The sequence below is a fragment of the Ambystoma mexicanum genome, chromosome 11, assembly GCF_040938575.1.
Source record: "Ambystoma mexicanum isolate Mex_15411 chromosome 11, UKY_AmexF1_1, whole genome shotgun sequence".
Taxonomy (NCBI): domain Eukaryota; kingdom Metazoa; phylum Chordata; class Amphibia; order Caudata; family Ambystomatidae; genus Ambystoma; species Ambystoma mexicanum.
The window spans coordinates 740,494,999-740,508,487 of NC_090934.1; the positions used below are offsets into that span (position 1 = coordinate 740,494,999).

Sequence of the window (13,489 nt, forward strand, 5' to 3'; positions counted from 1 at the left end):
GATGCTCGTGTGCATTTTTGGCAGGTTAGGACTTAGGTGGCACGTAGGTGGGCGCTGTTGGTACTTTAGGATAGAGTGATATTGCTGTAGATTCCATGTGTGCCCATCTAGACCACATTTTTATTTTGTTGGTTGTTGCTGTATACTAATGGCAGAGGCGTTGAGGTACGTCAGGGGTTTCTGTGTGGACGGCTATGTGTGCTGCTAGGCCGGAATGGCATAGCCATAGCTGTATTCTAGGGTGCAAGGATGGGTGGGCCTGCCTGTGGCCCATGTCCACAGACTTGGTGCAAGGTATAGGTACTGTATGCTTGAATGGAGTTCAACTGCAGTGTTCTTTTGAGGTATCGTTTTGGCTATAGACTTATATTCAATTAAAGAAAAGAACCTGCCTTTTCCTATTTCTAGAGGGGTCTGCCCTACATCAACACAAATACCTCTGGTGATCGTCAGGATGTATGTCAAATACCAATGTATTGTTCTCTGCCCAAAACCAACTACCCTGTCACTAAGAAATAAACCAAAAAGCATTAGATGAACTTCTTATCAAATTCACCAGAAGAACAAGTTACTTACCAACTGTAACGTTCTTTCGACTGGATGTTCCTCCCACTTATTCCTCATCTTTGATAAATCCACTTCCAGCTTGCTGGCCTCGGAACATTTTTTCACAATAGAGAGCGGTGCGCGTCGACTTCCCTCGAGTCGGTGTCCCTCGAAGGCCTCCGTATCGGCGCCGTCACCATAGATATAAATAGTCTCGTGCAGCGTCCGTGCTCAGTTCCATTTTGAGGTGCTGTTTTTGCCTTGTATGAGATGGTTAATAACCTTGAAGGAGCATAGGCTGCACCTACAAGGGAGGTTTTACTGCAGGGAAGGATGGGAGGGGCGATGAGGAATACGTGGGAGGAACATCCAGCCGAAAGAAGGTTAGTTGGTAGGTAACTTGTTCTTCGAATGGATTGTGTCCTCCCACGTATTCCTTATCTTTGATAGACTCCCAAAGCAGTAATGTGTAGAGGAGGCGAGAGTAAAATGAAATGTTTCCCTTTAAAGATGCACAGCTTTTCCAAATCTTGTCTCCTGGCTGGAGGAGGAATCAAGACTGTAGAATTTAGTGAAAGTATGTGCGGACGACCATGTGGCAGCTGCACATATGTCTTTAATTGGAACTCCTCTTTGGAGAGCTGAAGAGGCTGCGATACTCCTGGTTGAATGAGCCCTGAGGTGTTGAGGGGGCTCTTTTCCTACCAATTTATAGCACTCTATAATAGTTAATATAATCCATCTTGAGATGGTCTGTTTTGTAATTCTGAGACTACCTTTAGGAGAAAATTCGGCTTCACTTGGAGATCTACCTTATCTTTGTTAAAGATTGTATGTGGAGGTTTGCAAGACAAAGCTTGTAATTTGCTCCCTCTTCTGGCAGCAGTTAAAGCCACTAGAAGAACAAGTTATTTCTTACCTTGTAACGTTCTTTCGACGGGATGTTCCTCCGACGTATTCCTCATCTTAGATATCTCCTTCCAGCTCTGCTGGCCTCGGAAAAATGTTTCTCTAGAGGGCGCTGCGCGTCGACGTCCTCCGAGTCGATGTCCCTCGACAGCCGCCGTATCGACGTCGACGTCATCCTGCCTATAAAGGCCGCGCGCAGCGTCCGTTGCTCAGTTCCGTTTTGTAGCCCACAATAATTATTTCTGGACTAGACTAATCACCCTGAAGGAGCGTAAGCTGCAACAACAAGGGAAGTAGAACTGCGGGGATGGATGGGAGGGTCGATGAGGAATACGTCGGAGGAACATCCCGTCGAAAGAACGTTACAAGGTAAGAAGTAACTTGTTCTTCGAAGGGATTGTGTCCTCCGACATATTCCTCATCTTAGATAGGCTCCCATAGCAGTATTCTATTATTGGAGGAGGGAGTACTGACTTCACGCTGTCTTCTATTGATGAATAGAATGCAGTACAGCCCTTCCAAACCTAGTCTCTTGACTGGAGGAGGAATCCAAGTTGTAAAATCGTGTAAAGGTGTGGACAGACGACCATGTAGCGGCCGCAGAGATGTCTTTAACCGGCACACCTCTTTTGAGGGCCGATGAAGCTGCAATACCTCTGGTCGAATGAGCCCTAAGGTTTTGAGGGGGCTCTTTCCCTGCCAGTTTATAACATTCCAGAATGGCTAGAATGATCCATCTGGAAAGGGTCTGTTTAGTTATTGGTAACCCCAGCTTGTGACCTGTGTAACCTACAAACAGCTGGTCTGCCTGTCTTATCCTGGCTAGTCTACTGATGTAAAAACTTAAAGCCCTTCTAGGGTCTAGCCTGTGTAACCTCTCTTCCTCTTTCCCCGGATGAGGAGGAGGATAGAAAGATGGTAGGGTAATCTTCTGAGTGATATGGAATTCAGAAACCACCTTTGGGAGGAAATTAGGCTTCACTTGCAGGACAACTTTGACTTTGTGAAAGATTGTGTGAGGGGGTTTACAAGAAAGCTTGTAATTCGCTCACCCTTCTAGCAGATGTAAGTGCTATTAATAAAACAGTTTTAAGGGTAAGGAATCTTAACAAACAAGAATGGAGTGGTTCGAAAGGTGTGCCCATCAGGAAAGTTAGGACTAAGTTTAAATCCCATAGGGGAACTTGGAATGGTGTTGGGGGATAAACATTGGTTAACCCCTTTAGAAACTGTATTACCAAGGGTAACTTGAAATAGGATGGTTCTTCCGCAGTGCGTTTAAAGATGGATAGCGCTGCGAGATAGCCCTTAATGGTGCCAACTTGAAGGCTTGAATTCGCCAAATATAGTAGGAAGGACAAAACCATTGGTGTACCACATGAAAAAGGGTTGATATTCTGTTCTCTACACCAGTTGCAAAATCTGTTCCAACGGCAGCGGTATAAAGACTTTGTTGCTGGCCTCCTTGCCGAAAGCAACACCTCCATAACATCATCAGGGAGGTCCCAATCCTTGTACCTCAGCCTTTCAGAAGCCAAGCGTGAAGGTTGAGGGTTTTGATGTCTGGATGGAGAACCTGACCTCCCTTCTGTGAGAGTAGGTTCTCTCTGAGTGGAAGTCGAATTGGAGGGCAGATGGACAAGTCTAGAAGGTCCGGGTACCACGTTCTCCTGGCCCAATCCGGGGCAATTAGGATCATGGTTCTCCGGAATCTTCTCAACCTCCTGATCATTTGAGGAATGACAGGGACCGGTGGGAACGCGTACAGAAGCGGAAACTCCCAGTCCACTATGAACGCGTCTCCCAGTGCTCCTCTCGGCGGAAATTCCCTTGAGCAGAACAGATCGCATTTTCTGTTGAGGCTGGTGGCGAACAGATCCACCTGAGGGGTTCCCCAAAGGGCGAAGATCCCTTGAAGGACTTCCTGAGCTAGCTCCCACTCGTGGGAGACTGTGCTCTGCCTGCTCAGAGCATCCGCTGTCAAGTTCTTCTCTCCGGCCAGGTGAACTGCCGATAGAGAGATTCCTTCTTGGATTGCCCAAAACCAGAGCTGCATGGCCTCTCTGCACAGGGGTAGTGATCCTACGCCTCCTCTTTTGTTGAGGTAATGCATGGCCACCGTGTTGTCCGTCATTATCAGGACGTTTTTCCCTTGTACAGCTGGCAGGAATGCCTTCAGCGCAAGTCTGATGGCTCTCAGCTCTAACAGGTTGATATGTAGTCTGGACTCCGATGGAGACCAACGACCGCTGATGGTCAAGTCGTTGGCGTGGGCTCCCCACCCCGTGAGTGAGGCATCCGTGACTACTGTTATCTCCAGCCAAGGTTGCCAAAAATGTTCTCCTTTCAGAATGTTCTCCTGACAGGCCCACCACTGAAGGTCTCGAGCCACCCTGTCGGGAACCTGAAGAACATCTGTCATTCTCCCTGAGAATTGTGACCACTGAGTCCTCAGTGCCCACTGGAGGGATCTCATTACCAGGCGAGCCTCTGGTACTAGGAAAATGCAGGATGCCATGAGGCCTAGCAACCGCAAAAAGTCGAAGGCTGGGAGACGTTGGGCATCTTGGAACTTGGTAACCATCTGTAGAATATCTTGAGCCCTCACCTCTGGTGGCGAGGCTTTTCCCCAGGGAAGTGTCCAGTATCGCTCCTATGAACTGGAGTCTCTGCGATGGTATCATTTGTGACTTCTTTAAATTGAGGGAGAAGCCCAGTTTGTGAAGGAAGTGGCACACGTGATTTAGCTGGATCTGAGCCTGTTCCGAAGAAACAGCCCTGATCAACCAATCGTCCAGGTAGGGGTAGACGTGAATCCCTTCCCTCCTTAGACTTGCCGCCACTACCGACCTTAACTTGGTGAAGACCCTCGGGGCGGAGGTCAGCCCAAATGGCAGCACTCGAAATTGATAGTGAGAGTTGCCAATTGCGAACCTCAGGTATTTCCTGTGTTTGAGATGGATAGGCACATGGAAATAAGCGTCCTGAAGGTCCAGAGATACCAACCAGTCCTGGAACTGAAGGGCCTGGAGGATCTGAGAAAGAGTGACCATCTTGAGTTTGTCTTTCCTGAGGAATTTGTTCAATTCCCGCAAGTCCAAGATGGGTCTCAGTCCTCCGTCTTTCTTTGGAATGAGAAAGTAAGGGGAGTACCAGCCCTTGTTCCTCTCCGCTACAGGTACCAGTTCTATGGCACCTTTCTCTAGCAGGTCCAAAATTTCCTGCAAGAGGAGCGGATCTGGAGCTTTCTGAGAGCAGATCCCCGGTGGATGACTCTGAGGTATGCGTAGGAAAGGCAGGCAGTAACCTTGGGCAACTGTTTCCAATGCCCAAGCATCTGACGTGATAGCCTGCCATACGGCCAGATGTTGAGTCAACCTGCCTCCTACAGGTGTCCTGTGAGGGAAGTCCTCAGAGTGGTTTTGGGGCGGCTGATGAAGATGCCGACGGTAAAGAGGCACCTGCTGTTGCTGCGGCTTTTTGAATATCTACCCCGTCCACCTTGGGTAGTTCTTCTTTGTCCCCTTTGAGCCGGTCGTCCTCTACCTCTTCCGAATGCGGAGTAGAAGCGAAAGGACTTGCCCCTCGCAGAGGTTCCTGTGGGACGAAAAGGTGTCTGACGGATTGCAGCGCCTAGGGATTTTGCTGCTGCTTTTGAAGTTTGCAGTTTCTCTAAACTGTCATCCGCCTTTTTCCCGAACAAAGAAGAGCCATCGAATGGCATGTTCAAGAGCCTGGCTTGCACATCTGGGGCAAAACCAGACTTTCTCAACCAAGCAAATCTCCTGGTTGTTGTACTTGCCGCCATTGCTCTGCTGATACCGTCAGCCGAATCAATGCCCGTCTGGAGGGATTCGCACATAGCGTCTTTACCGTCCTGTATGATATTCAGGAACGCCTCCCTTTCTTCTCCCTCCGGGATGCAGTCAGCCGCTGTAGAAGCACACTCCCAAAGTGCATGGCTGAATCTAGCAAGGGTGCAAGTAGCATTAACAGATTTTAACGCCATGGTACATGCCGAAAAAAACTTTCTTTGCCATAGGATCATATTTTTTATCGTCCCTGTCCTGCGGGACGGTAGGATAAGCCGTCTTGACATCGGTAGAAGATGCTGCCTGTACCACCAGACTTTCTGGGGATGGGTGTTTTGACAAAAACTCCGGATCTGTAGAGGATACCCTGTATTTTGTAGACAGTTTTTTATTTACTGCCGGGACGACATCTGGGGTTTCCCAGTTCGTCATAATCTTCCTCTGAAGAGCTTTATGAAAAGGCACCACAGGATCCTCCTGTGGGCCTTTGTCAAGAATATCGGTGAGGTCATCTTCTTGGAAAGATTGTGAAGGTGCAGACCACCCCATAAATTCTGTGATCCTGGCCATTAAGGTTCTATAGGGGGTTTCAGCATGCTCCCCCGGGTCTGGCCTAGCAAACTCCACCTCAGGGGAAGTGTCTAACCCACTTGCCTCATGTAAGGAATCATGAAGATCCTTTAACCTGCGTTCTTCAGAGGAAAATTCCTCTCTAATTGGGGTTACAGGTCCCTTGAACTCAAATGTGTCTTCCTGTTCAGACAATTCACCCTCTTCCATAATTGAGGACATAGTTCTCAATTGTTCTGAACTCATAAAGGGTGTAAACCCCATTTCCAAGGCAGAGGGTGCCGAACTTGTCATAATCGGCCTCGAAAACGTCGATGTCGTCGACGCCGACGTCGAAGGCTTCGAGCGTGGCGTCGAAAACAAAGGCGGAGGCCTCGATGACCTCGACAGAATTGGGATTCTGCTCGACAATCTCGAAGCCATCGTCAGAGAGGACCTGGGGATAGTCACTGGGTGTGTCGTAACCATGACTTTTCTTGGTGTCGACGCCGGTGTCGAAGCTGGCGTCGAGTCGACAGACCTGTGTGTCGAAGGTCCCTTCGACAACGGCGTCGAAGACACCGACCTCGGCGTCGACGGAATCTTCGTCGACGGCACCTTCGAGGAAGGTTTGGAGGTCATAGTCCTACTCGAGGGTTCGGGACGCGCTCGAGAGGTTTCCTTTGCCGGGTACTGCGACTCGCAGCGTTTTTGACCTTCTGGTCGAAAGTCCCGAGCATCGCTCTCGGCAGTCTTCGAGGGGGTCGAGGCCTCTTTCTCGAAGACGCTCATCATATTTTTGCAGAATTCCTCCCATTCAGCCCGGGAACTATGTTTCGTGGGGCAAGGGATTCTCTTTGGCGAAACAGAGGAAGAGGAAGACGGAGAAGGGGATCTTCGACTTCTCCTCTTCGAGTGCTTCGATCTCGAGGAGTGATGGGACCCACTTCGAGACCTGGAGCGCAAATGGTGACGAGGAGACGAATGTCTCGACTTTGTCAACGAAGAAGAAGCTTTAAAAGTCTTACCTTTCTCCAGCTTCCCCCTATGCTCCTTCAGGGCCTTAGCTGTCATGGACATACAGTCCTCGCACTCCGAGCAATGGTGTTCAGCTCCCAAACACCACAGACAAACTCTGTGAGGGTCAGTCAGCAACATCTTTTTCCCACAATCTCGGCATTTTTTGAAGCCGGATCGAGGAGTTGTCAGTTCCGACGAAGAAGCCATTGAGTACGGATCGAATCTCGAGGTAAATAGGTTAAACCTGACAAAACTGAGCAACGGTATTCTGAGGCACTGAGTAAGCGTGGAAAAACGGAACTGAGCAACGGCCGCTGAGCGCGGCCTTTATAGGCAGGATGACGTCGACGTCGATACGGCGGCTGTCGAGGGACATCGACTCGGAGGACGTCGACTCGGAGGACGTCGACACGCAGCGCCCTCTAGAGAAAATGTTTTCCGAGGCCAGCAGAGCTGGAAGGAGATATCTAAGATGAGGAATACGTCGGAGGACACAATCCCTTCGAAACACTGTTTAAGAGTTAGAAACCTTAATGAACAGGAATGAAGGGGTTCGAATGGAGTACCCATTAGAAATTTTAAGACTAGGTTTAGGTCCCACAGTGGAACTTGAAAAGGAGTTGGTGAGGGTGGGAGGGGACCCTTGATTGTGCCAACTTGAATACCTGAATTTGCCAAATATAGCAAAAAGGATAAACACCATCGGTGTACTACATGAAAAGGGTTCAATATTCTTTTCTCTACACCAGCTGCACAATTTGTTCCAAAGGCAGTGGTATAAAGATTTTGTTGCTGCTCTTCTGGCTGAAAGCAACACCTCCATTACGTCATCCGGGCGGTCCCAATCCTTGTATCTCAACCTTTCAGAAACTAGGCGTGAAGGTTGAGGGTCCTGATATCCGGATGGAGAACCCGACCTCCCTTCTGTGAGAGAAGATCCTCTCTTTGCGGAAGACGAATCGGAGGACAGATGGACATGTCTAGAAGATCCAGGTACCACTTCTCCTGGCCCAATCCGGGACAATTAGGATCATGGGTTTCCAGAATCTCCTCAACCTCCTGATCATTTGAGGAATGACGGGGACTGGAGGAAACACGTACAGAAGTGGAAACTTACAGTCCACCACGAACACGTCCCCTAGAGCTGCTCTCGGGGAAATTCCCTTGAGCAATAATAATCGCACTTCCGGTTGATACTGGTGGCGAACAGATCCACTTGAGGGGTTCCCCAAAGGGCGAAGATCTCTTGAAGGACTTCCTGAGCTAGTTCCCACTCGTGGGAGACTGTGTTCTGCCTGCTCAGAGCATCTGTCGTAGAGTTCTTCTCTCCGGCTAGGTGAACTGCTGATAGAGATTCCTGCACAGTGGCAGTGACCCTACGCCTCCTCTTTTGTTGAGGTAATGCATGGCCACTGTGTTGTCTGTCATTATCAGGACATTCTTTCCCTGTACTGATGGCAGGAAAGCCTTCAGCGCTAGTCTGATCGCTCTCAGCTCTAATAGGTTGATGTGTAGTCTGGACTCCGATGGAGACCAACGGCCGCTGATGGTCAAGTCATTGGCATGGGCTCCCCACCCCTTGAGTGAAGCGGCCATGGTTGCCAAAACTGTTCTCCTTTCAAGATGTTCCCCCGGCAGGCCACCACTGAAGGTCTCGAGCCACACTGTCCGGGATTAATAGAAGATCTGACATCTTTCCTGAGTATTGTGACCACTGGGTCCTTAGCGCCCACTGGAGAGATCTCATTCTCAGGGGAGCCTCTGGCACTAGAAAAATGCAGGATGCCATGAGGCCGAGCAATCTCAAAAAGTCAAAGGCTGGTAGACGCTGGTCATTTTGAAACTTGATCACCTGTAGAATATCTTGAGCCCTCACCTATGGTGGCAAGGCTTTTCCCAGGGATGTGTCCAGGACTGCTCAAATGAACTGGAGTCTCTGTGATGGTATCATCTGTGACTTCTTAAATTGAGGGAGAAGCCCAGCTTGTGGAGGAAATGGCAAAAATAATCTAGATGGCTCTGTGCTTGTTCCGGGGATGCTGCTCTGATCAACCAGTCGTCCAGGTAGGGGTAGAGATGAATCCCTTCCCTCCTTAGACATGCAGCCACAACCGTCGTCAGCTTGGTGAAGACCCTCGGGCAGAGGTCAGCCCAATGGCAGAACTCGAAATTTATAAGAGTTGCCAATGGCAAACCTCAGGTACTTCCTGTGCTTGTGATGGATTGGAACATGAAAGTAAGCATCCTGAAGGTCTAGTGACACCAACCAGTCCTGAATCTGGAGGGCCAAGAAGGATCTGAGAAAGGGTTACCCTCTTGAACTTGTCTTTCCTAAGGAATTTGTTTAATTCTCGGAAATCCAAGATGGGTCTCAATCCTCAGTCCTTCTATGGTATTAGAAAATAGGGGGCATACCAACCCTTGTTTCTCTCCGCTACAACCACCAGTTCTATGGCGCCTTTCTCTAACAGCTCTGAAATCTCCTGCATAAGGAGCGGGTCTGGAAGCTTCAAAGAGTTGTTCCCTGGTGGATAACTCTGAGGAGCGTGTAGGAAAGGCAGGCAGTGACCTTGGGCAAATGTTTCCAATGCCCAAGTATCTGAAGTAATAGCCTGCCATTCCGTCAGATGTTGAGTTAACCTGCCTCCTACTGGTGTTTTGTGAGTGGAGACCTCAGGGGTTTAGAAGTGGCTGGCGCAGATGCCGAGGGTAAAGCAGCACCTGCTGATGCGGGTTTGGTACCTTTGACCCGTCCACCACGGGTGAATCATCTCTGGCCCCTTTGAGCTGGCTGCTCACTGCCTTTTCAAAATGTGGAGTAAAAACAAAAGGGCTTCCCCCTCCAGGACGTACCCGAGGGGCGATTTGGCGTTTGACGGATTGCAGCCTCAAGTGATTTTGCTGCCGCCTTTGAGGTTTGCAATTTCTCCAGGCTGTCAGCCTTTTTGCCAAATAGAGAGGTGCCGTCAAAGGGCATATTCAGAAGCCTGGCTTGCACATCGGGAGCAAAACCAGACTTCCGAAACCACGCAAATCTGTGGATTGTGGTACTCGCCGCCATGGCTCTGCTGATGCTGTCAGCAGAGTCAATACTTGATTGGAGGGACTCGCACATCGCATCCTTTCCATCCTTAATATTCAAGAATGCGTCTCGTTCCTCCTCTTCTGGGAGACAGTCAGCCGCTGATGAAGTACATTCTCAAAGGGTGTGGCTGAATCTAGCTAGCGTGCAAGTGGCGTTAATAGACTTAAGTACAAAAACAGTGGTTGTTCCTAACAAGTCAGTTAGGAACTCCCGTCCCCTGCACACTATCTACTGTCTGAACATCAGACCAAACATTCAAATGGGTAGTCACTAATTCATATAAACCATTTGGTATAGTTTCAAACATAAGCAACAATTCGATATGCAAGGTTGTTATAAGAAAAACAATGTTTTCAATTTTTCAGCAAAACATAGTATTTTATTATACAAATGAAAAGCCCAACGCGTTTCGAGTTACAAACTCTTCTTCAGGGGCAATGTAACAATTCTTCTAATTTCTAAAAAGTAAAGATAGAAAAGAACACATCTTAGTATATCATTTCTAACTTCATATCAATAATCAAACAGGTATTTCATTACAAATTAACACATTTTTTAGAGGAGATGAACTAAGCTCCTCTTCTAATCAGAGGAGGTCTCCCCTACTGTAGTGCATCCTCAGGATAAATATGATAATTACTCAATTTTAAGATACGCCTTATGGTCTTCATTACAACAGAGTAATAAGTGAATTTAGCACAGTGCTAACAGGAGGTTGTAATCATTAAAATAAATCATAATACTCAATCCAACCAAAAGAGTCTAGAGAGAATACTATCAAATGGTCTCGGTCTGTACAGTCAGTAGAAAAAACGGGGGAACATCACTTACCCCAAAGGCTCACCACTTAGCATGTTTGATTGACAGTTAGGCTGAGTGAATGGGGGTGTGCTGCATAAAAGCAGGGCTTTTGGGACTGGAACTTCAGAAGTCGTCACAGGACCTGAGAATCTGACGAGGGAGAAGCTGAGCCGACCTGCTATGACGACACCACCGGTGGAGCCCTGCGGAACCGACTCGCCAGTTCCCGACGACAGAGAAGATCTCCCGGCTGGAGAGTCTTCTTCCCCTGACTGGTGGGCACAACCAGTTTACCTTCTTTTCCTCGCATCGAGGACATCTTGTGGTCGAATTGCCCGTGCCAAGCACCCCGGCAACCAGATAGCCACTTACCACTGGACCGCGAAAAAAAGGACCGCTCCAACTGAGAACTCCGCAGCTGGTTTCTTCCCTGGCAGTGCAACGGACTCCTGTCTTCCTCCCCGACGAGATCCTCTCTTCCCCCGGACAGAGCACCGACTTGCATCCGCTGCCAGGAACAACTGCCCCCGCTGGAGTATTCTCACCACTTTAAGGTACCGTGTCCGCCAGGCCTCCCTTTCTAAAGATTGCTACAAGGTAATAATAATCCCTTAACCTTCTGGACTGGGCTGGCCGCCTTGACCATCCAACTGGTCCCTTTCTTTTGGTCCAACTCTTTCTGAACCTTTTCGAGACTTGTGTACTTTTCAACCGTGTGACCTTGGACACATTTCGTTCTGATCCTCTTAAAGTGGATCCGGCTTTCTGAACTCTAACTTCACGGTGTGATTCTGCCTTCCTCTCTTGCTGTGTTCTTGTGAAAGTGTTGGGATCCGTTTCAATTTATACTCTGCCTTTCTCTCCCTTTTAAACCGAATTATTAGAGTGCCATCTGCGTTAAGCGCTCACCGCTGTCTGAAAATAAGTGGGGCTTTACTTAAAACTTGTCTAATATTCTTTTAAGGGAGTGTATATCTTTTAGTAACCGTGTTTTTGAACTGCTTAATATTAGTGCCCTTGTGTTTTATTAGATGTGGTTTTAAATAAATAATTATATCTCTTTTACACCAAGCTCTGGTCAGTGTTTGCTTGTTCTACTGTGTTCTTTTGACCTATTGTGAATACTCTGTATACTGCCTAACTCTTCTTGAGGGAGGTCTGACTGCTCAGCCACAGCTACCAAGTGAATCTGTGTGGTACAGATTGCTACCAAGTGGGTTTACTGCCAAACACCTGTAGTCTTAAATCTTTTGCAGTGGTCCCAGAGGGAACTGCACAGGTTTCTGCCTAACAGAGGCCACACCAATGCTGGATTCTTCCTGCTTCTGCAGGGAGTCGGTTTACTCCAGATCGTCTGCTTCTTTTTGGCTTTTTCCTCCGAGACATACTGTCTCGCGATGCTTCAGGCAGCGTGGGTTTGTATTTCCCAGACCAACGCCAGTTTCCCTTGCTGCTCTGCCTGCTCCCGAACAAACCTAGTCCTTCTTTGGTCTATACTTTATATTGCTGGGACCACCCCAGCGCAGCATCACTTTTTGTTATCTTCATGCCTCCTGGTGGCCACCTCGTCACAGTATTTTGGTATTCCCTTATACTGTGTTTCTGTATGTTTTGGTTCTTTCTTGTTTCCGTCCCATCTGGTCTTACAGGTGAGATAGTGGTGACTTCACAATAACATACAGTAGTAGTTTCAGGTTGGAGGGAGAAAGACAATGGGGCCATGGCTTCAGGGTACAAGGGCTTAGGGAGGTTCACAGGAGGAGAGTCCTCATTTCTATGAGGATAGTCTCTCCCTATGAGGTCCTCCTGCCTTTAACCACCCCCAGTCCCCCTCAGGCAGACTATTGGGAAGTGTCTCACCTCCCTAGCCTCACAGGGAAGGGATCCCCTCTAGGGAGAAGTGACAAGATTGCGTGAATCGGCACAGGGGGTAGCAGGCCACAAGGGACAGGGAAGGTCCAGCCACTACCATATGTGCTCTCACCGACCCCCCCGTACCCTGCCTTCCAGGGCAGACGAGACAGGTTTCACTTGGCCGGCTACTAGGTCAGGAATGCAGTATCCCTTTTTTTGAGGACTGGTGACAGAAAGAACATCTGCAGAATTATGTAACCCAGGATACCTTGCATAGGGAGCCTACAATACTACGAAATAGATAACATAGCTGAAGTGAGGGAAAAGAGTGAAACTTGTGGCCCGTGTTAGTTGCAGGCTCCGAGAAATATAATGGCAGAGATTGGCTGAGAGCAGATCAAGAGGAACAGGTGTACACTCATTGGGCATTTTGTGTGCCAGCATAACTCTGGTTCATCTGCAGAGCAGAGAGCGTATGGTGTGGCACTGTACAACCGAGATAGCATCAGCGCCATGTACATCTTTAACTCCACACTCACTTTGGAGACCATTTAACTCATCAAAAAATTCACCAACCCAAGAGCCCCACTGATAATTCCTCAATCAGGAATAGAATAGGTCAGTTGGGGTATAAGTAATCGCAAGGAAGAATTCAAAATGGAATGGAGCATAACCTATCTGGAGCGAAGCCGGAAGCCGAGACCAGGCCCTTCGAGTATAAAAGTGGCTGTTCGAAGCCATAATGGGTCATAGAACCGGAGAAGGCAGGCATGCATAACCACATCAGGGAGAATACAGAGAGAGCTGTGATGAAGGAATAGAGTTTGTAAAAATGCTACAGATATCCCAACTAGGTGCCAACGCCTACAGACCTAGGAAGAGCCAGTTGGCCAGGGTCTTTAATAATGCATTC

The 13,489-nt window shown here is 48.4% G+C and overlaps 1 protein-coding gene across 3 annotated transcripts in view; it reads right to left on the reverse strand.

The window, feature by feature from the left end:
* Positions 1-13,489, reverse strand: part of USP47 (ubiquitin specific peptidase 47) — a 2,970,466-nt gene that overhangs the window by 1,375,848 nt on the left and 1,581,129 nt on the right. The window lies entirely within an intron of this gene.